Raw genomic sequence first — 24,682 nt, forward strand, 5'->3', positions numbered from 1 at the left:
CCTGCCCCCGCCCTCGCCCCCGCCCCCGCCCCCGCCGGCCCCGGCCCCCGCCCCCGCCCCACCTGCCCCGCCCCGCCCCGCCCAGGTCCGGTGGCCGCAGCCCCTCCCGCCTCTGGCTCGGCCCTTCCCACCGAGTCGGCCGGCCTTGACTTCCCACCATCCTCCCCGTTTCCTCCCAGCAATCCTGGGGTCTTTCCAGTCAGTCATCTTCGGCTGCTTTCGTCCCGGAGTAAGTGGAGGCCTCGCCCTTCCGGTTGTCCCCTGGTTTCCGTCCTTCTCGAGCCCTCTGCTTTGGGAGACCCCTTCCCCGGTGGTCGGGGCCGAGGTCCCTTAACCCCAGGCCGGCTGCCGCAGAATGAGGGCTCTTCTTGCTTTGGCCTCGATTTAAACAGAAGCTGCCTGGCCTTATGTCTCCCTGGGGCGGCTCCTTGCAAACCTTCCCTCGTGAAGCACACTATTACTCGGCACGTCATGCGGAGCAGGAGGAATTAGAAGCTCGCCGTCCAGGTGGGAAGATCGGTCGGAAGCTTATGGGAGTAATTCTCAGATACCATCACTGAATAGTAATATGTCTGAGGGCCGGGCAGTCCGGGAGTGCTTCCTGGACTTGAGGTTCAGATGGCCCAGAGGAGAAGACAAAGCCTGTAGCCTGGCTTCTGTTCTTGCCTCTACTCCCCGTCACCCGCGCTCTTGCCCTTTGACTCTGCCCACTGCTACCTCTTTGAAGCTCCAGTGCCAGAGTGCTTAGGGTGTTTCTCCCCCGCTCAGAAATGTCCCGCAAATGATAAATGTTGGCGAGGATGTGGAGGAAAGGGAACCCTCCTCCACTGTTGGGGGGAATGTAAGTTGGTGCAGCCACTATGGAAAGCAGTATGGAGGTTCCTTAAAAAAATTAAAAAGAGAACTACCCAGCAATTCCACTCCTGGGTATTTATCCAAAGAAAGTGAAAGCACTACTTGAAAATATATTTGCACCCCTGTGTTCATTGCAACATTATTTACAGTAGCCAAGATAGGGAAACAGCATAAGTGTCCATCAATAGATGAAGGGATAAAGAAGATGTGTATATACACAATGGAATATTACTCAGCCATAAAAAAGAATGAAATCTTGCCACTTGCAGCAACATGGATGGACCTAGAGGGTATTATGTGGAGAGAAATAAATCAGAGAGAGAAAGCCAGATACTGTATGATTTCACTTACATGTGGAATCTAAAAAACAAACAAATATAACTAAACAGAAACAGAGTCATAGACACAGAGAACAAACAGGTGGTTGCCACAGGGAACGGGGGTAGGGGTAGGAGAGAATTACGCGAGGGAGATTTAAGAGGTACAAACTTTCACTTACAGAATAAATGAGTCATGGGAATTAAATGTACAGTGTGGGGAATATAGTCCATAATTATGTAATATCTTCGTATGGTGACAGATGGTAACTAGCTTGTCATGGTGATCATTTTGAAATGTATAGAAATATCGAATCACCGTGTTATGTATCATGAACTAACACAGTGTTGTAGGTCAATTTATACTTCCAAAACAAGCAAACAAACTCAGAAAAAGAGATCAGATTTGTGGTTACCAGAGGTGGGGAGGGGAGGGGAAGGGGAATTGGAGGAAGGTAGTCAAAAGGGACAAACTTCCCGTTTTAAGGTAAATAAGTACTAGGGATGTAATGTACAATATACTACATAATTAACACTGCTGCAAGTTATAAAGGAAAATTGTTAAGAGAATAAATCCTGAGCTCTCATCACAAGGAGAAAATATAAATATTTTTCTATTTCTTTAATGTATGTGTATGAGATGTGGATATTCACTAAACCCACCATGGTAATCATTTCATGATGTATGTGAGTCAAATCACTATGTCGAACACCTTAAATTTATAGAGTGCTGCAGGTCAATTCTATCTCAGTAAAACTGGAAGAGAAGGATTCTTTCTGCAGCTCCCCACATTCAATGAGATAAGTTAAAATTCCTCATCTTGCATCTGTAGGGGACACTCTGCCCTCCCCAGCACCCCAGGTCTGCACCTGGCATGTGGTGTGTGCCCTCTGGCTGGCCTGCCTTCCTATCTTCACTTGTAGAAATTCTATGGCCCCTTAAACATTCCTTTCCTGTTTCTCACCAGAGGATGAGGAGATTCCCCCTACTTTTGAAATCCCAAAACCCTTTCGTATTTTTTTCAAAATGAAGTTTCCTTTGGTGTTTTTTTTTTTTTAATTACAAAAACAAAACCTGCTCAATTACGGAAACATCAGAAAATACCAATAAGCAAAAAAAAAAAAAAAACCCGTAACTCAAAATAACACTCACCAGAAACAGCCTGCGTTACCACTTTAAAGTACATATTTTGCTCTGTTTACTATCGTTGTTAGATCTGTCTCATTGATGCATTCATTCAAAAACACCTTTCAGTATCCTGTTATGTCCTTAGGGCAGGAGGGGGATGAGCGTGTTACAGGAGGTCAAGGAGAGAGGCTTAAAGGCCAGGGGGGCTTAAAGGAGGGGCCTTTGACCCAAATTGGAAAGCATGCTGCAGAACCCCAGGAAAAGTGGTTGCAATCATGGGAGAATCAGGCAAAGCTGGGGCTGGGGCCGTCTGGGGTCTAGGCTGGAGCTCACAGCTGGGGGAGGCGTGTAGGGAGGTGAAGGTGGGGATGTAACTAGAGGTGCCTCATGGTCCTGGACTCTGCAAGCGGGGGTGAGGGGTCACCGAAGTGTTTATAAGCAGGGAACCTGTGCTTTGGGTAGTTAGGTGGCTGGTGGCAGGGGGCGGTTGAGGGTTGAGGGGAGGAGCAGGCAGGAGGCTCCTTGAGGACAAGGACCATTACCTCGATCTCCAGGCCTTGGCTCAGAGCTTTGGGGGGTTAGACTGAAAGGTGAGGTGTATAGTAGTTCAGGTGAGAGACCAAGGGGTGGGGCAACGGGGTGGAGGCTGGAGAGAGGGGGGCAAACCAGGAGAGGGGGTAGCGAGGGCAAGATCAGAGTCAGGCCAGCTGGAGCCGAGGAGGATTTCATTCATTTCTTCTTCCAGTGTTTCTGGAGAGCCTGCTCTGTGTCCTATACATACCGGATGCTAAGACCCCTGTGACACTGCCCTGTTACCTCACCATCAGCCAATCAGAGAACTGTGCACGAGCTGATCACAGACCCTGCGACCCTTGTCCCTTGCCTGGCTTTAAAAAAGCTTTGCTGAAACCCTTCGAAATCCTTCCTGGAGCTTGGGGGTTTTTTTAGGGCGTGAGCCACCCATCTCCTTGTATGGCCCTGCCCTGACAAACCTTTCTCTGCTCCAAACTCCGACGTTTTGGTGTTTGGCCTCACTGTGTGTCAGGCACATGAACTCGTGCTAACAGGGGGAGATGTTGCCTAGGAAACAGCAGGGGCTGGGGCGTGTACCCAGGTCTGCCTGAGCTGGGAGAGGCTTCCAGCGAGGGGGACACCGCAGCTGACTTTGGAAGGTGGGCCAGCAGACAAGGCTGGGGAGGGAACTCCAGGCAGAGGGAACCATGTGGAAAGGCACAGGCACAAAACCACAGGCAGCTGCTGGGGAAACCACCATAGTGGGTGAGACAGGGAAGGAAGGAGGACTGGGAAGGAGCAGTCACGGAAACAAAGTTCCCTAAATGTGGCCAATAGTGGCCACGGGCAGAGGAGTCTTGATACTCTTTCCTAGGTCACTGCCCCTGACCCACCGTGGCCAGGGATGGCTGGGGTCCAGCAGGGTGTGGGGTGCTGAGGCCGGAAACCAGACAAGGTCTCATGGTGCTGTTGGGAGAACCTGCCTTGGGAGAACAGGTCTAAGGAGAGAAAGGATTTTATCTTTTTTATATTCTCCTCTCCTCTCCCCGCCCCACCTCCTCATTCACAAGTCCAGATGGGAGGAGTTGAGCAAACATTTAAGCTTATAAAAGAAACTCCTTCTAAGGGTAATTGTGAGCACTGACTGAGGTCATCCACCTGCCACTGGAGTGCCCAGGGAATGTTGGCTACTGTTACTATTACTGTTACTATTTACCCTCAAGAAACCATTGGTGGGAGAGGGCTATGGTGAAACATCAAATTACGTACAATCGAGGAGTCCTGAGAATGTGAGTGAGGAGATCTGAGTTCTGTTCTTGATCCCACCCTTTGGTTTATTCTGGACAAGCCACCTCCTCTGTCTGGGCCTGTACAGTGACATGTTGAATTAGGAGATATCAGGTCCCCTCTGTTGTGTGGTGCCCTGAGCCTCCGCCCCAAAGTGTGTTTGTTAGAGGCCTTTAGTCCTACAGGCGACCAAGAAAGGGAGCAACGGAAAAAATACGGTTTTGCTTTAACTGGAAGGGGAAAATCTGGGTAAGCCCCTGAGTCAGAGATCACATGAAGGCAGTGAGGCCTTCCAGGCTGTGTGGTGATGGAGTGGGAGAACTTTTCCTCCCTTCCCTCAGGGCATCCTGTTTCTGGAAAAACCCCTGCCCTGGCTGAGGGTTCACTCTGGCTCTTGTGCCCCACCTGGTGGTAAGATTTGAACACAGGGCTAGGGACCTGAGGACTGGCCACACCCGTCTTCCTGGGCCCGGTCTTGCTTCCAGCTATGGGAGGCGGCTGGAGAACCCACTCTCATGGGCCACTAAGGCCTCCCAGCTGCCACACTGGTGGCCATTTCTCCTTGCCATGACCCTGCTGAACAGCCCTTCTTTCTGGACACCTCTCCCTTGCTGTCCCTGGGGTTGTACCACCCACCTTGGTTCACTCCCTTCCCTTCTAGAAACGTCTTTGCTGCGCCTCTTACTAAGCTCAAATGTCACTACTCCGTGAAGCCTTGAACACTCGGTCTTTTCCTCCACGGATTACCTTGTTTGGATCTCTCCTGTGTGACTCATTGGGCTTCATCGTAATCTCTCCTGTGTACACGTTTTGGAGGCGAGCTCCTCTAAATACACGTGCATTTGGTTAGTTTCTGTGTTCTCCAAGCATCCAGTCCCTTGCTGGCCCATAGGAGCCCTCTGCAAACTTGTGAAAAAACTGCCAGGGAGTGGGTCTCCCTCAGGCATGGCTCCTCTGTCCTCTGCTCCCCTCTTTCCCTGGACGTGCATCCCCCCTTGTTCCTCCCACCATTTTTCTTTTGCGCTTAAATTCATCATGATATCTGAGGGCCTGTAGAGCATTTCCCTAACCCTAATGTCCCCGCAAATATGCCCACATCCTAACCCCCCAAATCCGTGAAGATACTACCTTCCATGGCAAAAGGGATTTTGCACGTGTGATTACGTTACGATCTTGAGATGGGGAGGCTATCGTGGCATGTACTCATGGGCCCAGTGTAATCCCACGAGTCCTTAGAAGAAGAGGCAGGAGCGTCAGAGCCAGAGAGGGAGACGTGGAGGCGCAGGCCGAGATGGGAAGGACACAGGGCCGCAAGCCAAGGAATGGCAAGGAAGGTGGCAGCTCCAGAGGTGGCAGCTCCAGAGGTGGCAAGGAAGCAGATTCTCCCCTCGAGCTGCCAGAGGGAGCAAATGTCATCCTGCCGACTCATTTTGGGCTTCTGACCTGCAGAATTGTAAAGTCATGTGTGCTGATTTTAAGCCACTAAATTTGTGGTAATTTGTCACAGAGTCAATAGTATACGAATAGACATCTCAAAATAAACATCAAGATCAGACTTCATAATCTCCGAGGGGCTCCCTACACAAGAAGCCGCCTGCCCTTCTCCTTGCCCACACCCTCCAGTCAGCCCCGAACCCTCCTCTCACCTGGGATTCCTCTGCTCCTGCTGGTCCCACACCTGCTCACTGAATGTGCTTCCTGCTTCCTTGTACTGTTCCCGTCACCGGTAGGAGGTGCCACTGAGGCTGTCCGACTTCAAAATGAAGAAGCAAAGCCCAAGGCAGGAGAGACTGATTTATTTTGTTTCTTATTTTTTTCTCTGTTCAAATGACAGGGTATTATTGGATTGTTGGTGTCTTTCAAAAATTTTTTATCTTTTTCAAGGAAGTTTATTTATTTATTTATTTATTAACTGAAATATAGTTGATTTACAGTGTTGTGTTAGTTTCCCAGGTAGGTTATCACAAAATATTGAGTAGAGTTCCCTGTGCTCTACAGTAGATCCTTGTTGGTTATCTGTGTTATATATAGTAGTACGTATATGTTAATCCCAACCTCCTAGTTTATCCCTCCCCACCCAAGAGAGAGGGATTTGGAGAGAGAAGCAGACCTCAGGGCTTCTGAGTCCAGCTCCGTGTTCATGGCTCAGCTTCCTCTCCACCCGCTCCACCCAAGATGGGGCCATGTCCTCGAAGCCCCTCCTCAGTCCCAACAACTGTCCCATCCTCCTACCCGCGTTCCTGTCATTCACTCATCCAGTCTGCACGCATCGCTGGACCGACTGCCTTGCCACGTCACTGGGCTTGGGCTGCCTTGGGCCGCCCTACCCCCACCATAACTTCTTTTCAGTGTGTTGAACACACGCGTAGTCCTTGTGGAGACCACCCGCGCAGAGTATGGAGTTCATGAAGATTTCACGGAGAACGGGGTGAGGGGTGACAGCTTGCATGCCAGAGAACACCATTCTCAAAATGCTTTTTGGATCTTTCTTCAAACTTCCATTCTGTGCAGCCACGCCTGCCTGGTCTCCTGCACCCCTGCCCAGCCCCTGCCAGCCTCTGGCCCTCGCCCTCTGCTTCATGGGGAGCAACGTAGCTCTCACTCGGCATTTCCGGTCTGCATCCTCCACTTCCCACTACCCCAGCTCAGCAAAACAAATCATATTTCTCAGGATCTGTCCACTTCAGGAGATTGGGTGGGGGGTGACGAAGAGTTGTAAGTAACTAATTTTTTTTTATTAATTAATTTATTTTTGGCTGCGTTGGGTCTTCGTTTCTGTGCGAGGGCTTTCTCTAGTTGCGGCGAGCGGGGGCCGCTCTTCATCGCGGTGTGCGGGCCTCTCACTATCGCGGCTTCTCTTGTTGCGGAGCACAGGCTCCAGACGCGCAGGCTCAGTAGTTGTGACTCACGGGCCCAGTTGCTCCGCGTCATGTGGGATCCTCCCAGACCAGGGCTCGAACCCGTGTCCCCTGCATTGGCAGGCAGATTCTCAACCACTGCGCCACCAGGGAAGCCCCAGTGACTAATATTTAATATCGTCTTTTTGTCGTAACTCCTAAAGCTTTGCTTCGCGCCTTTTTCCTGCTCGAAAACCTCTTGGGCTCCACTTACTGCTAAATTGTTTGCCATCACACTTATCACCTTCTAACAGAGGAAAGAATTTTCTTAGTATGTGTTTTGTTTATAATCTGCCTCCTTCCGCAGGAACGTAAGCTCCTCCAGAGCAGGGACTGTGACTGTCTTGTTCTCAGAAGTATCCCAAGGGCCTTGCACAGTACCCGACACACAGCAGGTGCACAGTAAATATTTTCTGAATGTATGAAAGGCTCGTGTCCTAATTCTAAGCTCATCATAAAGGCCCTCTGCTCTCTTGTCACAACCTATAGTATTTACAATTCTGTTCCCTCTCTTGGGACACCGCATGCACACCCACACCTATGGCTGGGTTCCCACCGCCTCTTCCCTCTGCCCCAGTCCCTGGCCCATCCTTTTCTCTTCTCCCCCATAAACAGCCCCCATCTTTGAGGCCAGCTCGGCCCCTGCGTTTCCCGAATCCTCGATCATCCCGGTCTGCGCTGGCCCTCCCTCTCAGCGCTCCTGTAGCAGTTGCTTTCTGAGTCACCTGCTAGACTCTGATCAGACGTTGTCCCGGATGGTAATTTCATGTGTGTGTCCCGGATGGTGATTTCATGTGTGTGTCCTGGATGGTAATTTCATGTGTGTGTCCTGGATGGTAATTTCATGTGTGTGTCCTGGATGGTAATTTCATGTGTGTGTCCTGGATGGTAATTTCATGTGTGTGTTTTTTTGTTTGGCTGAGCCGCGAGGCATGCGGATCTTAGTTCCCCGACCAGGGATCGAACCCGTGCCCCCTGCAGTGGAAGTACGGAGTCCTAACCACTCAACTGCTAGGGAATTCCCAGTAATTTCATGTTTCATGCATCTTTTTTAAAAAATGTCCCCCAGTAGATGATCAGCTCCTGTAGTACCCACAGTAGGAGCCCAAAGAACGAACACTGGGATGGGCACAACTGCTATGTGGAAACCCGTTTAATCCTCAAACGGCCCTCTGAGGTTGAGAGTCTTACTATGTCCATTTCACACATGGGGAAATGGAGGCCACATGAATTCACTTGCTGGGAAGCAGCGGAGCCGGGATTTGAGCCCAGGGGATCTGGCTCCAGGACCCGGGTGCTGAACTACCTCTGCGCGGCGTAAATGGCTGTGTTAACATGGGTGCTCTGTCTTTCTTGTCCTTTGGTTGTGGAGGTGGGTGAAGGGACTGCAGGTGACACCCGAGGGGTTGTGCCATCTTGAAGGTGCCCCCCCGCAAGCTGAGCGTCTGAGTCTTTGGGGCCGAAGACAGGTGGAGAGTTTGCGTCTTGGTCCTGCCTTTGCTGGAGCCTGTCCTTCTGAGGCTCCCTTTTCACAGCTGCGGAGCCGGGAGGGTGACTGCTTTTCCTCCACCACGGGGAATGGGGATGGCTGCTGACCTCTGTTCTGGGTGATGGTTCTAGATTCCCGGGGGCAGGGGGGGGGGATTAGAGGCTGGACACAGGGCTCCTCCTAGATGAGCTGTGTGTGTGCGTGCGTGTGTGTGTGTGTGTGTGTGTGTGTAGCAGACCTGGGATCTTTGTGTGTGTGTGTTCAGGCACATATGGGCAGGTGAAATATAGTTAAGATGAACATGAATGTAAGAAACTGTGGCTGGCGTCCCCCTGGGGCCTGTGGGAAGGGTTCAGAAAGAGGGGACATCGCCGTGGAGTATTGCAGAGAGATGGAGTTTGGACCCCGTGGTGGGGCACAGGAGGCCCCGGTAAGCCGGCTTCTGCTGATGCCCATCACCGTTTCCCCCCTTCTGGCAACTTACATGCTTTAGCCATTTTGTACTACTCTTTTTGTCTTTTTTCCTTCTCTCTCTTTCTTACTAACTCTTTTATTTTGGAATAATTTCAGGTTTACAGAAAAGTTGCAAAGATAGTACAGCTTCCCCCCAATGTCAACATCTGAAAAAAAACGTGGTTTGTCAAAACTAAGTACAGTACTATTAACTAAGCTGCAGATGTTATTCAGATTTCACCTGTTTTTCCACTAATGTCCTCTTCCTGTCCCAGAGTCCAATCCAAGATCCCACATTGATTTAGCACTTTGAATTCGTTTTAATTCTCTGAACGCCCTGGGCTCATTCCCGCCTCTCTTCCTTTGACTCTCTCATTCTCTTTGTCTACAGTGAATTTCCTATTCCCAGCAAACTCCTATTCATCCTGCAGCAACCCCTCTTTCAGTCAGGGATAATATGGGGAGTGGGGCTTTGGGATCTGGCTGTTAGCAATATTAAGTGGGGAGAATTTCCACTGCTCCTTCCATACTCAGGATCGCTTTGACTCTCATTTTTTTTTTTTTGATAAATTTATTTATTTATTTTTGGCTGTGTTGGGCCTTCATTGCTGCGCGCAGGCTTTCTCTAGTTGCCGCGAGTGGGGCTACTCTTCGTTGCAGTGCATGGGCTTCTCATTGCAGTGGCTTCTCTTGTTGCGGAGCGCAGGCTCTAGGCACGCAGGCTTCCATAATTGTGGCGCATGGGCTCAGTAGTTGTGGCTCGTGGGCTCTGGAGCACAGGCTCAGTAGTTGTGACGCACGGGCTTAGTTGCTCCGCGGCATGTGGAATCTTCCCGGACCAGGGCTCGAACCTGTGTCCCCTGCCTTGGCAGGCGGATTCTTAACCACTGCGCCACCAAGGAAGTCCCACTCTCATCTGGTTTTTATGTAACCTTTATGCAAATCCAAGCACATGCTGGTGCATGCTGTTGCTTACTCCCCGCTCCCCCAGCCATGGTTACTCAAGGTGCTGCGTCTGCAGGTGACCTTCACAGGATCCTGCAGACGGCTGAAGGCAGAGCGGGCACAGAGCTCAGGTCTCTCACGTCTGGGAGTTTCAGCGGCTCCTCTGTCCTTCGTGATTACCTGCCTGTGTGTTCTTCCGCTGTCCGGTCTGGGGGTGCTTTGGTGTAACACTAGGCTCGGCTTGGTGGGTGGTGGGTGTCCTGTGGTTTCTCGGCTGCACATTTAGATAAGGTTGCATCGTCCTTTTATTGATTTATTTATAAAGTCCCCTTTGGGGACTTTCCTCAGGATGCTGCAGCCTAGGCTGGCGCTGGTGTCCCTGCAACCCTTCCACCTACCTCTGCCAAGCAGACCAGGAAACCCCCCAGAATGTTGGACCCCTGGGCTCCCTGACTCCACCCACCTCCGGGGGCTTCGGCGGGGCCCCCCCTCCCCCGCCCCCCTCCTCTCTGCTCCTGAGTCCCCTGCTTGGGATGGTCTTCTTCACCCCCATCCTTTAACTCTCCACGCAGCATTAGATTTGCATTGTCTCCCGAATTTAACTTCTGTGTAGATCATTCATTTACATGATTGAGAAATAAAGATATAAAAGTGTAGAGAGGGAAGAGTGTATCTCCTGGAAATTGTTATAGGTTGAGAGAAATTTAGGACTCACCTCAACCCAGTACAGCATGAGGGCCTTGTCTGGGTCCTGATCCAAATGAACCAATTATTAAAAAAAAGGCATGAGGGCCTTGTCTGGGTCCTGATCCAAATGAACCAATTATTAAAAAAAAAAAAAAGTTTGTAGGCAGTTAGGGAAATTTAAATATAAACTAAGTATTAGATGATAGTAAGAAACTATTTTTAAGTTTATTAGGTGTGATGATGGAGCTGTGGTATACTTCTGAAAACCCCCTGTCTCTTAGAGCTACATACTGAAGCTTTTAAAGCTAGAGTGATACGATGTGTGGGATTTGCTATACATTTTCAGTCCTTTCCCAAAAGGTGGGGAGATAAATGAAACTAGAAGGCAAAACGGTGGTAACTGTTGATGCTGGGTGACGGGTAGAAGGATTCACTAGACTATTCTCTCTAGTTTTGTGTGTGTTTGAACACTTCTGTGATAACACAAAATATCCCCATCCAGCCTTGTCCCCCATCAGCCTGGTTCTCCTCCAATAACCAATGCTGGTTTTATGTATCCTTTATGCAAATACTAATACATATAATTACTCACTCCTCCCTCCCTCCCCTTTTAAGTACCTTGCTACTGGTGCCTTTGCTTTTTCCCCACTTTATTATAAGTGCTAGGCAGAATAATGGCCCCTGAAACGCCCACACCCTAATCCCTGGAGCCTGTGAATGTGTTGAGATGGGGAGGTGACCCTGAATTACCCAGGGGGACCCAGTCTAGTCACGGGGATCTTTAAAATCAGAGTCTTCGCTGGCTGTGGTCAGGGGAAGTGTGAGTAAAGGTCAGAGAGACACGGCAAAGCCGGCTTTGAAGCCGAAGGAAGGGGCCACGTACTGAGGGTTGAGTATGGCCTCCTGAAGCTGGAAAAGGCAAAGAACTGAATTCTCCGCTGGAGCCTCCAGAAGGGAAGGCAGTCCTGCTGACACCTTGATTTTAGCTCGCACTTCTGCCCCACACAAATGTTATATAAACGTGTGTTTAGGTTTGTGCTAATTTGTTAAGCAGCAATAGGAAACAATTACGTTCTGTCTTGGAGCTATTTCTGTGTCAGGGCAGAGATGGCAGAAGCACCAGCCTGGAGTCTGACAGATCCGGGCTTGAGTCCCAGCTCTGCCACGTTCGCTGTGCAATTTTGGGCGAGTTACATCCCTTCTCTGGGCCTGTCTCCTTGTCTGTAAAAAGGTGATAAAAGCACCTGTCTCACGGGGTGCTCTGAGGGTTAAATCCTACAATGCATCCGAAACATTCAGCACAGTGTCTGGCACATAGTAAATGCTCAAAAAAAAAAAAAAAAGACAGCTGTGAATAACACTATTAACACTATAATTATTAGCGCAAGGCACTTTCCCTGGGTTCTCCAGGCCCCATTGTCCTGTCTTTTGACTCCTTATAAACCTGGGAGGCGGCCCGTAAATTAGCCCTTGTTTCTGCAGCAAACACCCTCTCTTGCCTGGGTCTGGCGTGCTTGCTTCCCTCTGTGTGGGAGCCCTATTGCCCTAGAAGGTACTCAGCAGCCTGAGGACCGGGCTCTGTTCCGACCGCTTGGTGCTGGATATCAGGGTTGCAAACTGCTCGAATGATTGATCCATTAGCAGGCAGCTTCCAGAGATGGTTCCCTTCTTCCCAGACTTAAGGTTCCCTCCTTCCCACACCAAGGACAGGTCAAGGGCAATGTCAGACCCAGGCAGGCCAGGCTCCCGTGCTGCTTCCACATGGCGCAGACCCTGAGAGTGATGGGAACCTCCTGGATCCCTCTCAGGGTCCCCAGCAGCCAGCTTGTGCACGAGCTTGCCGCTTCCTGAGGCCGGCCACTTACTGTGGGTAGTTCTGGTTATTACAAAGGTTTCCTCCCCGCCTGTGACCCCTGTCCCTGTTCTGCCCTCTGGGGCCACCTGGAAAGGGTCTGCTTCCCTTTCTGCCTTTTAGATGAGTGACGGGTGGCAGAAGGAGTGCAGGCTTGGGGGGCAGAGCCTTGGGGTCCAGTCTCAGCTCTGCCACTGACATGCTGGGTGGCCTTGGGATTATGTGAGTCTTTTGTGAACCCTGTTTTCTTCCTTCCTCCCTTCCTTCCTCCCTTCCTTCCTCCCTTCCTTCCTCCCTTCCTTCCTCCCTTCCTTCCTTCCTTCCTTCCTTCCTTCCTTCCTTCCTTCCTCTCTCTCTCCCTCCCTCCCTCCCATCCTTCCTTCCTTTCCTTTTTTCTTCCTTCCTTCCTCCCTCCCTCCCTCCATCCTTCCTTCCTTCCTTCCTTTCTTCCTTCCTCCCTTCCTTTCTTCCTTCCTTCCTTTCTTCCTCTCTCTCCCTCCCTCCCTCCCATCCTTCCTTCCTTCCTTCCTTTCCTTTTTTCTTCCTTCCTTCCTTCCTTTCTTCCTCTCCCTCCCTCCCTCCCTCCCTCCCATCCTTCCTTCCTTCCTTCCTTCCTTCCTTCCTTCCTGCCTTCCTTCCTTCCTTCCTTCCTCCCTTCCTTCCTTCCCTCCCTCCCTGCAGTGGCAGCACAGAGTCTTAACCCCTGGACCACCAGAGAAGTCCAGAATCCTGTTTTCATAATCTGTCAAAACGGAGCGAAATACCCACCTTTCAGGATCGTTGTGGGACCCTGTGGAAAACACCCCCGTCTAGTGAACACCCAGTAAGTGCTGTGTCCCTTCCCTCCACTCCAGGCCACTCCTGGGCTCCTTAACTGCTCCCTGGGGAGGAGGTTTGGAGGCGGCCCCACCCCTCTCTGCTACTCTGGCAGGGATGGGCCAGCCTCCAGGGTTGGCCAGCAGTAACGCCTGGAGTCTTTCTTCTGCTGCGGGACAGCCTCTGCCTCAGTCCTTCCCTGCCCGACTTCTGCCTTCTCTGGGCTTCGGCTTCCCAGCTGGGAAGGGGAGAGAGGTCTCCTGTTTGGGGGGAGCATCATCCTATCTCACTGCTGAGACGGAGGCCCGGCCAACCCCTCCCTCGCCTCTTCTCTGGCCTCACTGTGCCTGGGGGCGCAGAAACTCCCCTCTCCTCTGCCACAGTCCCACAGATGCTAGCGCTCCCGCTCGGCATAGAAACACGGCTTATTTTTAGTTCTGGCCCTGGTCCATCACACGGTACCCCTCCCTGCGTGAACTTGTCCAGATCTGCTTAGAACCACAGGAATGCTCTCGGTCAGTGCATTTACATGGGCTCCGCTCCTATTTCTCTCTCTGGTGGCCCCGGTTGCTTGTACGCAGTCTGTTTCTGCCACAGACACTCTCCAGCGTGCCTCCCAAGTCCTTCCCCATCTCCGCTACCCGCCCCCGCCCCTCCCTCCAGAAGAGAGGAACAGTCCCAGGAAAACCCCGAAGCTGGAAGGGACAAAGGAAGGCAGCGGCGTGTCGATGCACACCCCGCCCCACGCACGCGTGCACGCGCTGTGTCCTGCTTTCCATGGCACGGGGCTGGCCGTGGCTGGATCAGCTCAGTTCTCCGAGGCAAAGTGGTTAACCGAGGTATTACGACACTTTCCCCCTCAATTTAAATTTATGACTAACAAACAAACAAGCACCCGCTCTGGGGACAAAGAGTCAAAAGCCGGCCCTGACGCAGAGCGGCAGGCTTCTAAGCTGAGGCAGGCGGCGTCTCCCCAGGGCCGGCAGAGAACACTCCTGCGTTCCAAGAGCCTTTAGCAGGAAGCCCACTGTCAGCGTAGCCCCTGCTGGGGATTGTTCCACTTCTGATTCTAGACGGGAAGCTCCTTGCGGACATGGGACATTTTGTTCTCAACTTTTAAAATCTCCAGTTCCTCAGGGTTAAACCCCAATTCCTCAGGGCCTGTGATATGATGCCCATACCTTAACGGTGCATCTGGTCCCCACTCACCCTCCCCCAACACACACACCCTGGACACTAGGTTGTTTCTTTTTTAAAATATATATATATTTATTTATTTTTGGCTGCATTGGGTCTTCGTTGCTGCGCGCGGGCCTTCTCTGGTTGCGGTGAGCGGGGGCTACTCTTCGTTGCAGTGCATGGGCTTCTCATTGCGGTGGCTTCTCTTATTGCGGAGCACGGGCTGTAGGCGCGCAGGCTTCAGTAGTTGCGGTGCGCGGCTTCAGTAGTTGCAGCACGCGGGCTTTATTAATTGTGGCTTGCGGGCTCTAGAGCGCAGGCTCAGTAGTTGTGGCCCATGGGCTCAGTTGCTCCGTGGCATGTGGGATCTTCCTGGACCAGGGCTCGAACCCATGTGGCCTGCATTGGCAGATGGGTTCTTTTTTTTTAGAGTTCTTTTATATATATTTTAAATATACATGTGCAATACATTAAAATATATAGAGATGTGTGAATATATATTTACATATATATATGTAAATATATATATATATGTAAATATATATATATATATCTATCTCACAGAGGGCATACATACGCACGCTCTCATGTCTGTGCACATACCCCAACAGGACCCATCTATACGTAAACCAGATGCAGTCCATATCAGGCCAACTCGGACACAAATGAGAGCCCTGACTTAGCAGATTGCAGACTGCAACTGCATTGGAGCAACCGTTCAGTTTCTTCTACCAAGTGTAAGGCCATTTAGAAATACACTGAGAAGACCTCCTTTGGGTGTGTGGCAGAGCCCAGGGCCCCTCTGGCAGTGCACAGTTTGCCTGAGTAAGGACTGCAGGATTGAGATGTGAAGGAGCTATCAAGGAGGAGGGACTTGTGTTGTTTTGGGTCCTGAAACTAATAAGCAAACTTCCGTAGAATGACTTTAGCTCCAGGAGCAATGCACTAGTGTCAGAATCCTTACTGATCTCAGCTTTAAGCAAATTTCAGGAGGAAGCGAAGAGAAGTGTGTGTTGCTGCCACTCGTCACCATCCAGCTTGACCCAGAGAACTGGGCACAGCTTTTAGGGGTGGATAAGTTCAAAGGTCAATCAGGCAGACTTGTAAGGTAAAAAGAAGTTACTTAAATGGAAGGACTTGAAAGCAACATGAGAGGTGACAGCTACTGGTTTGGGTTTATAAATGTTCCAAGAAGCCAAACCTTGTGTATGGCATCATTTGCAGCGATATCATTAACATTATTAATGATCATCATGACATATTTATAGATACAAAAATAGAGCAAAGCAATTCTAGAAGAGGAGGTGAAAGAGAAGGTGAGGGTCTCTGTGCAGCCCAAATGTCAGCACACTTCAGGAAGCTTCAGAACCAACAAAGACTGAGAGGCACGTATTCCTGCAGTATGTAGCCAGCAAGGGGACATGCATGTTCTCTTCTTCTTCCCCCTGTGTGTGACTGTACATTTCCCCACCTTTCCCCCCTGTAGTACATATCCACGCACACTTTAAAAGAGTGACAGGTGATTCTTAACCACCGTGCCACCAGGGAAGTCCCTAGGGTGTTGCTTGAAGCTGGTGGGCACGCTGCCCCTCCGACCTGGCCTCCCGCTGCTCCTTCAGCTGATCCGTCTCCCCCACTCCTTCCCTCTCTGGGGCTCGCTCCAAAGGACCCGTACCGGAGATGGCTCCTTGGCTGGAGGCGTGGCACAGCCCTGCCCACTCCATGCATCCCTGTCGTCTCCCCTGCTTTGCTCCCTCTGTTGACTTTATCACCAGCTGACATGGTATATGTTGATGTTTCTGGTCTTTGTCTCCATCCACTTGAATGTGAACTTCACGGGGGCCGTGGCGAGTCCTTACGTTTGCCGCTGTATCTCCAGGGCCTAGATGGCGTCCACGGTGGGTGCTGATACTTATTTGTTGAAAGGGAAGCAAGGGCTCAGTATGTGTGGATGGATGAGTGACTTATAGTGGAAGCCTCTCAGGACAGCTGGGCCCCTGGATAAGGGACCGTCCAGGGAGGGAGAGCTGGGCCCGTGTAGCATCCCCCTACCCAAGAGGGCTGAGTGACCACCTGCTAGCAAAGGCAGGACACACAGAGAGGGGAGGGCTGGTGTGTGTGGGCTCCCCAGAAGGCTGTGTCAGGCGTGGCCAGAGACGAGGGGTCCCTGGTCGGCAGCCAGCCCTTGCAGCCCTTCCCTTCCTGTCCAGTGAGTCAGCCAGGCCTGGAAATGTGCTAGGGAAGTGGCCCTCTCAGGAGTGCAGCAGGGCTAAGGGTCAACAAAACAAGAACCTGCTCAACTGCCCTCCCCCTCTGCCCATCAGAAGGAAGCACCCCGCCCGCATCTCCATCGCAGGCTGCTGGGCCCCAGAAAGTGAGAGGACGCATCTCCGGCGTTTCGGCCCCCAGCCTGTGGTCCTCTGTGATGCCCCCGAGGAAACGATGCAAAGCCCCTCCTGCCCGCTGATGCTCGTCTCCTGGTCCCTTGATTTCTGGAGTTCAGGCTAGAAGGGGAGGGCGAGCTGCCTGTGCGGACCCTTCTGCTTCTGGCTTTCTTCAGCTGTTGTCTTGTTTCCCCCTCCCCTTCTCCCCTTCTTGTGGGTCTCATCACACAGATTGTTTCCGGTTCAGTATCTGTCGCCCCTCTAGACTGCAGGTCCTTTGTGTTCATTTGCTGCTGTGTCCTCAGTGTGTGACACCCTGTTTGTAAATGAACGACTATGTGAATGAAGGAGGAAAGAAGGAATTTTGTCCCCTTGGGCTGGTCAGAGAGGCTTTGACAAATGTAGGTGCTGAATAAGCAGGGGCAGCAGGGTACCCCTCGTGATCACGCCAGCTGGTCCAGACCTCTCCCGTGTGGGGCTGTGTTCTGGAGAAAGTCCTGCTGAGGCAGCCCAGGTAGCCCTGGGGCTCTGGGGACAGGGTAGAGGGCCTGGTGGATAACACTTTTTCCTCAGGTCCACACAACTCACACCTATAGCACTTTCCAGCAATAGAAAGGCCAAGGAGAAAGGCTTCCCATATTATGTAAGGCAGAGCCTGAAACTGGATTGGGAGAGGAAAGTGCGGGGGCTACTGGGGTACATGCCCCTCTTTCTCTTTACTCCTGCCTGCGTGCTTCTCTGTTGTGGGACCAGAAAAAGGCAGGGGGGATGAGAAGGACACAGAAGTCTTCTCCTCATCTTTTATTCATATATTCAGTGAATATTTATGGGCCGACTATGTGCCTGACAGTGCAGTTGAGCCAAGGACGGAGAGCTGAGTAGACTCAGTCCCCAGCCCCAGGGAGCTCACAGCTGGGCAGGGAGACAGACAGGCAAACGGCCCCAGGACAAGGCCACAGCTGCTCTGGCGGGCTCTATGTAGGGATGCTGTGGGGACAGAGGAGATACTCTGAGTGTGGGACTTGGTGCAGTCTGCATGGAGGAGGTGCCATCAGAAAAAGGCCTTGAAGGATGAATAGGAGTTCGACATGTAAAGAAAGGGAGGGGGTGGGGAAGAGAGAGAGTACACTACAAGCCGAGGGAGTAGCAGCTGGCAAGGCGGGAAGTTGGGGACGGGCTCTGTCGGTCTGGGGTAAGGGGCTTGGGCGTCAGGGTGGTGAGAGAGGGGACCGGGGTCGGAGGGAGAAAGTGTGGCCAGAGCACCCGCTACTCCAGGCTGAGAACTTGGGCTTGCTCCCGAGAGTGGCGGGCGGGGGTGCATCTAGGCCTCACCCTGGTGTGCTGGTTATTTTCTGTTTGCCTCCCTCTGGCAACCCTCTCTAACCTGCTCTGACCTTGTACACTGCTTCACCCGGCCTCCTGGACCATCTGTTTGGAGGGCAGGAGGAGACCGACGTTGGGGTATTTATCGTCCGGGATCTCAAATTTCCTTTAAGACTCTCTCCCTCCCCACCCTCTCTCTGCCCTTTTGCTTTGGGTGCGGTTGATCCAGCTCTGTAATTCAGCCTCACTGGCCAAAGCCACGATGGATCACCAAAGCCACAGTGATGAGTTTGGGGAGGGATTTGGGCTCCACCCAGGGCCAGTGAGACTTCAGCTGCGGTTTCTGCGGGAGAGGTAGGGGTTCCTCCCTGATGAGCTTGAACCTGGATGCACAAACCCTGGAACCACGCTCTCCATTTGTCATCACATGTGGCCTGAGGAAGACAGCTGCTGAGAAATGGAGAGAATTCAGGTCTTTGAGGTCCCAGGCAGGCTGCCCAGCCTGACCCCTGGACCTTTCAGTTAAGTGAGCTCCTATTTCCTATTTTGTTTTTGTCACCCCCCCCCCCCTTTTTTTTGGTCACTTGCAGCTGAGAGAGTCCTACATGAAGCAATGGTCATCGTCAAATTTTGCCTTCCATTCTAGTTCTCTTGGAGATGGTGCCGCAGGTAGAAGGTACCATGGGATTCAGTCAGAACATCACAGCTCTCCACTTAGGCTTCCCCTTCCATCTCGAGTCTGCGTTTGTAAAACAGCACTAACTACGCCTGCCTGCTCTGAAGGAAAAGTGAGAAAAGGAAAGGCATGTAGGGTGGTTTTCAAGCTTTAGTTATTGTTGTTAGAGTTTACGGTCCTTGAGGGCAGAAACTGAGGTGGTGTTTTTGTTTGTTTTGTCCGTCCCACAGAGACTGCCACAGTCCCTCAAAGAAACTGGATGTTCTGCGAGCATATACTCCCCATACGGTAGATGAAGGCCAGGAGATCACAGAGGTGAAGCGTGAAGCCCAGGCAGGCGAAGACTCGGGAACCCGGTGTGCCGACTCAGCTGAGGACAGCAGTGAAGCCTCTGCTCTGAGGTGAGGAAGAGGCACCAGAGGAGGAGTCTGGCCCCAGGACCAGTTCTGTCACTGACCTGATGGGTGACTTGAGGTCACTTCAGCCCCCGGGCCTCAGTTTCCACATCATTCAAATGGGGCCAAGCCTCACCTGCAGGGATCAGCGGGTTCTGTGTTGAAGAGCACACGTGGCCCCCCAGCGCCCTTGCTGCTTGCCGTGTGGAGCCGCGGAGCCACAGGGTGGCCTGGGGAGTGAGAAAGCTGGGGGGCGGGAGGGCCCTCTGCCCCTCCATCCACCTGGGTTCTTTGATTCCTGGGGTGTGAGGGTTTGTTTTTTTTTTTTTTTATGTGGACCGTTTTTAAAGTCGTTATTGAATTTGTTACAATATTGCTTCTGTTTTATGTTTTGGTTTTTTTGGCCGTGAGGCATGGGATATTAGCTCCCCGACCAGGGATCAAGCCCACACCCTCTGCACTGGAAGGCAAAGTCTTAACCACTGGACCGCCAGGGAAGTCCCAGGGTGTGAGGTTTTGCAGACAGGCCCGTTCTCCCCAGGATGGGGCAGGAAGCTGAGACACTGAGGGGTTAGAGATTGCTCAAGGCCATGTGGCAGCGTCAGGACTCATGCCCCAGCTGGCCTAGCACAGGCCTCTGCCCACCTGTCTGGACAGCAGGTGCCCCCCAGGGCTGCCCACGGACAGCTGTGCTCCATAAGTTCCGAGGGGTGGGCTCAGGGCCCTGCCGGCCTGGCCGCTCTGAGGTGGCCTTGCTGCGGCCTGGCTGGTGAGGGCGCTGGAGGCCCAGGTTCCCTGCAGTTTCCTCGGGGTGGTGGTGCAGCCAGCGGTCCTGCGAGAGGTGGGGACTCCGAGGGGAGGCGCAGATGCTGTCTGTTTTGCTGGGCCTGGGCCCTGAGTGGCTCTTCCGGCCATTGTGCTCTGGGTCATGAACAGAGACCAGGATGCCTCTGTAGCCTTTGTAGTGGACGCAACACCCTGTACTTCCCGGCATGGCAAGGAGGCCCTTGAGTGTGGTCACTTACGGGAGGCCTCCCAGACCTGCCTTCCTCCCCTTCCCCTGGACTCCATCCTCCCCCAGAGGACGTGACCCTCTTCGTGGTGGAGGCCTCTGGCCACTCAGCTCTCCCCATGACGGGCAGCCGTGCGCCCAGATGTCCTTGGGTCCCGGCCACACAACAGATCAACAGCACAGTGAAAATTTTCTGACTTAAGGGCTTTACACACTAATCTTGTGAACAGTTCCACGAAATTGTCGCTGTAGTTACCACTCCTTCCCATTAAAATGAAGGAACCTGAGGCTTAGAGGGGTCCAGTAACCCCCCCAGGACACAGCAGCAGTGAGTGACAGAGCCAGGTCTCAGACCTCACGTGTCTGAGGCTGGAGCCTGTGTTCGTATCCGCCCGCCATTCTGCCCTCTAGTTAAGCCTAGTACTTTGTGTTTTAGAGGTGGGTAAGGATGAAACAGAGCCACTCATTCATAATTCATTTTTTTAAATAATAAACTTTTAATTTTAGAACAATTTTAGATTCACAGAATTACTGCACAGACGTAGTACAGAGAATTCCCGTACACCCAACGCCCAGTCTCCCCTATTATTGATATCTAACATTAATGTGGTACACATGTCACTATTAATGAACCAATATCAATACGTTATTATTAAGTGAGGTCCACAGTTTATTCAGAATTCTTTATTTTTCCCCTAATGTTCCTTTTCCATTACAGGATCCCATCCTGGATCCCACGTTACCTTTAGTCATCCTGTCTCCCTGGGCTTCTCTTGGCTGTGACAGTGTTTCAGACTTGCCTTGTTTTTGATGGCCTTGACAATTGGGAGGAATTTTGCAGAATGTTCCTCAATTGGGATTTGTCTGATGTTTTTCTCATGATTGGGCTGGGGTTATGGGTTTTGGGGAGGAAGATCACAGAGGTCAAGTCCCATGTTCATTACATGTCAAGGGTATGTTCTATCACTATGACCTATGATGTTGGTGTTGACCTTGATCCCCTGGCCGAGGCGGTGTTTGTAGCTGTGAAGTTCCTCTTCCTTTCCAGTACTTACAGTACTTGAGTTATGCTTTGGGCACTAGGAGGAGAAGCAGCTGGTGACTCTCCTGGCACTAGGGAGAGGGAGAGAGGGCATAGCAGGGTGATGGCAGGTCTCGTGGAACAGAAAGGGAATTTGCACCTAGCCCGGAGGAGAAGCGGATGGCCTTCCAGGCAGGCTTGTTGCAAGAGAAGAGAGACTAGGTCCAGGATGCGGGCGAGAGCAGCCGCTCAGCCAGGCTCAGCTGTAGGAGGGCGTCTAGGAATTAATTCCCTGGAGAGCCGGGCGAGAGGAGCTTCAGCCCTGGACTCCTGTCTCATTTTCGTGGACTTCATCTCCCAACAAAGTGAGCTGCAATCATCACAGAGACACGCCCACGGAACTGAAAGAAGTCGCTGCTGTTCGTCTGTAAACTCCCCCCTATCTCCCCACTAGACCGCTCTGCCTGAGAGTTCAGGATACGTGCACGTTTCTTATAAATCCTGAAATTATTCTGCGGATCAGCGCCGTTAGATTGCACTATCCTTTGGGGTTGAAAGTGTAAACTTTGCAAGTAAATGTTTAAAATAGAACACAAGTTCCATAACCCTGCTTGGGGCATTTCTTCATTTTATAAAATATATGTACCGGTAATCTCAAAAGATGGAAGTGGCCTGGGCCTTCTCATGTGACCTCAGAGAGACCCTGCATCCTTCAACTTCAGGAGACTGGTGAGGGAAGGGGACTGGGGGGCCAGCTGGACCACGGCAGAGCTGGACTCCGTGGTCAAATCCTGTGTTTACGTGTGTCTGTCTGCTCAGAGCGTGAGCTAAGCGGGTGACACAGAATCTGGATAGTGGATCTGAGAGACTTTGGTCACAATTTTTTTTTTTTTGGCTCCGCCATGTGGCTTGTAGGATCTTATTTCCGCGACCAGGGATTGAACCTGCGCCACGGTAGCAACAGCGCGGAGCCCTAACAATTGGGCCGCCAGGGAATTCCCGAGATGCTTTGGTTTGAAGTGGCATCTGTGGTTTTCAGTGCAGCTCCTAGCATCTGTCACTGTGCCTGGCGTTACACAGTCAGAGAGAAATACCTGTGGAGGTCTGGGGGTCTAGGAGGTGCGTGTTCAATGCAAATACCCCTAGGATAGGAAATGACTTTAGTTGTTGGCAACTAACACTGCAGCGGAGGGCCATCAGCTTCTTGAGAAGAGCAAGGTCCTGTGAGAGTGGGACCCAGGACAGAAGTGTGGAGAAGTGCGGAGGGCAGGGGTTCGAGAGCAGGGGTAGGGGAGACACGGTGGGGGGTGGTGGTGGAAGGGAGGCGCCAAGCGCCTTCACAGGCCTGTGGGAAGCGGCCCTGGTGACATCCTGTTTATAGCCGAGTGACCTCAGATGAGTCACCCCCGGGATTCAGTTTCCCCACTTCTGTGTGACATGGGGAAGGTCAGCCGGTCGGGAGGGGACTCTTTTCCTCATCTTCCCGTCACACACTTGGCGCCACCACCGCGGCCGCCATCGGCTAGCGGAATGCGCCGCGCGCAGGAGCGCACGGGGCTCTGGGCTGAGGGCTTGGGATCCATTACACCTGACTTCACTCTCACAACCCTGGGACACGGGTGCTGTTCCCGCCTTGGCTTTACAGATGGGGAAACTGAGCCTTCCAGAAATTGAATAACACACCCAATGTCACGCGCCAGGGATGCGTGGGTGAAGGGCCTCCGCAGCTGGGTCAATCCTGGTCAGGGGTGCGCACACTTTTTCTACAAAAAGTAACTATTTTAGGCTTTGTGGGTGACATCGAGTCTTCTGTCCTCCTCCTACCTCTCTCTCTTTCTTCATCCGTTTAAAAACATACAAGCCAGGGCTTCCCTGGTGGCACAGTGGTTGAGAGTCCGCCTGCCGATGCAGGGGACACGGGTTCGTGCCCCGGTCCGGGAAGATCCCACATGCCGCGGAGCGGCTGGGCCCGTGAGCCATGGCCGCTGAGCCTGCGCGTCAGGAGCCTGTGCTCCGCAACGGGAGAGGCCACAGCAGTGAGAGGCCCGCGTACCGCAAAAAACAAAACAAAACATACAAACCATTTTCAGCTAGTGAGCTGTACACAAACAGGCTGCTGGCTGGATTTGGCCTTCAGGCCATAGTTTACTGACCCCTGTTAACAGGTAAACAGAGACGCAAGTTGCTGCAGAGTGGCGCCTCTTTCCAGCTTTCCGAGGGGATGTCAAATCCACTCAGAGACCCCGGGCCTGAGAGGGTGGCAGGGTTACCTGTCTGGTCCAGGTGGATGCCGGCTTCTCTGAAGATCTAGTGGGATGTGGGCACCAGGGTCTCTCTGCCCCTCACACCTGTCCATCCATCTGCCCAGCCTCCCCTCTGCTCCCTGCTCACTGGGGCTGGGCCCCTCTTCCTCCTCAGCACCCATCTCACTTTCTTTTCTCCTGGGGCTTCTGCCCTCGCTTGGGTAAGGCCAGCCGAGAGGATCCACAGATCCATAGATCCACAGCTACTTGTCCCCAAGCCTTTTGCCAGACTGCCTTGGTGGCTGGTGTGGAGTGAGAGGCGCTGAGGCAGAGCGGGGAGAGAAGGCCTGGGGGTGGGGTGCTGCAGCCAGAGGGAGGAATGCCCCAGCCCGGGCAGGAAACTGGGAAACCTCTTTGTTCCTAAGGCGTCTCAGAGTCAAGGAGGTTTGGGAAAGGAAGCTCTGGTGTAAACACAGGCGATGATGTTTGTGTGCAGGGCAGGGGACCAGCCTGTGTGAGCCTGTGCAGAGGCAGCTTGGGAAGCGCTGGGGTCCCTGTTCTGGGCAGCGTAGAAAAGGGTTAAGCCTGGCCCACATGTGGGCTCAAGTCCTGACACCACCATTGACCCACTTTGTGACCTGGTCCGGATCCTCAACCTCTCCTCGTCTATTAAGTGGGAATAGCAATATCCAGCTCAGTAGGTATCCTAAATTTATTTGCAACCCCCCCAATCATTACTCAGAGTACTTTGCAGTCTTTCGAGAGTGTGTGCAGAGCAGTGACAACTGTCAGTTGCTGGACACTCATGTTCCCAGCTGAACAGGGAGTAGCTCAGCCATCTTGCTTCAGCTCAGTCTCTCCTGTTCACAGTCTATTTGGTGCCACGTTTTTCTCACGTTTGTGTTTTCTGTTGGTGATTTCGCTGTTTAAAATGCCCCCCAAGCACAGCGCTGAAGTGCTAAGGTTCCCACGCACAAGAAGGCTGGGACGTGCCTTGTGGAGAAAGTACCTGTGTTACACCAACTTTGTTCAGGCCTGAGCTGTAGTGCTGTTGGCCGTGAGGTCAGTGTTAACGAAGCAACAGTTTATATTAAATAAAGTGTCTTTAGGGAATCACCTGGTGGTCCAGTGGTTGGGACTCCAAGCTTCCACTGCAGGGGGCACGGGTTCGATCCCTGGTCGGGGAACTAGGATCTCGCAAGACGTGTG

At 52.2% G+C, this 24,682-nt stretch overlaps 1 long non-coding RNA gene across 1 annotated transcript; it reads left to right on the forward strand.

Moving 5' to 3' along the window:
* Window positions 1-143: 143 nt before the first annotated feature.
* LOC117314303 (uncharacterized) lies at window positions 144-22,518 on the forward strand. Its single transcript, XR_004529063.2, has 3 exons — window positions 144-507; window positions 13,106-13,247; window positions 19,033-22,518. It is a non-coding gene; the product is annotated as an uncharacterized lncRNA (long non-coding RNA).
* The last annotated feature ends 2,164 nt before the right edge of the window (window positions 22,519-24,682 follow it).

The sequence above is a fragment of the Tursiops truncatus genome, chromosome 11 (genome assembly GCF_011762595.2).
Source record: "Tursiops truncatus isolate mTurTru1 chromosome 11, mTurTru1.mat.Y, whole genome shotgun sequence".
Classification (NCBI taxonomy): Eukaryota; Metazoa; Chordata; class Mammalia; order Artiodactyla; family Delphinidae; genus Tursiops; species Tursiops truncatus.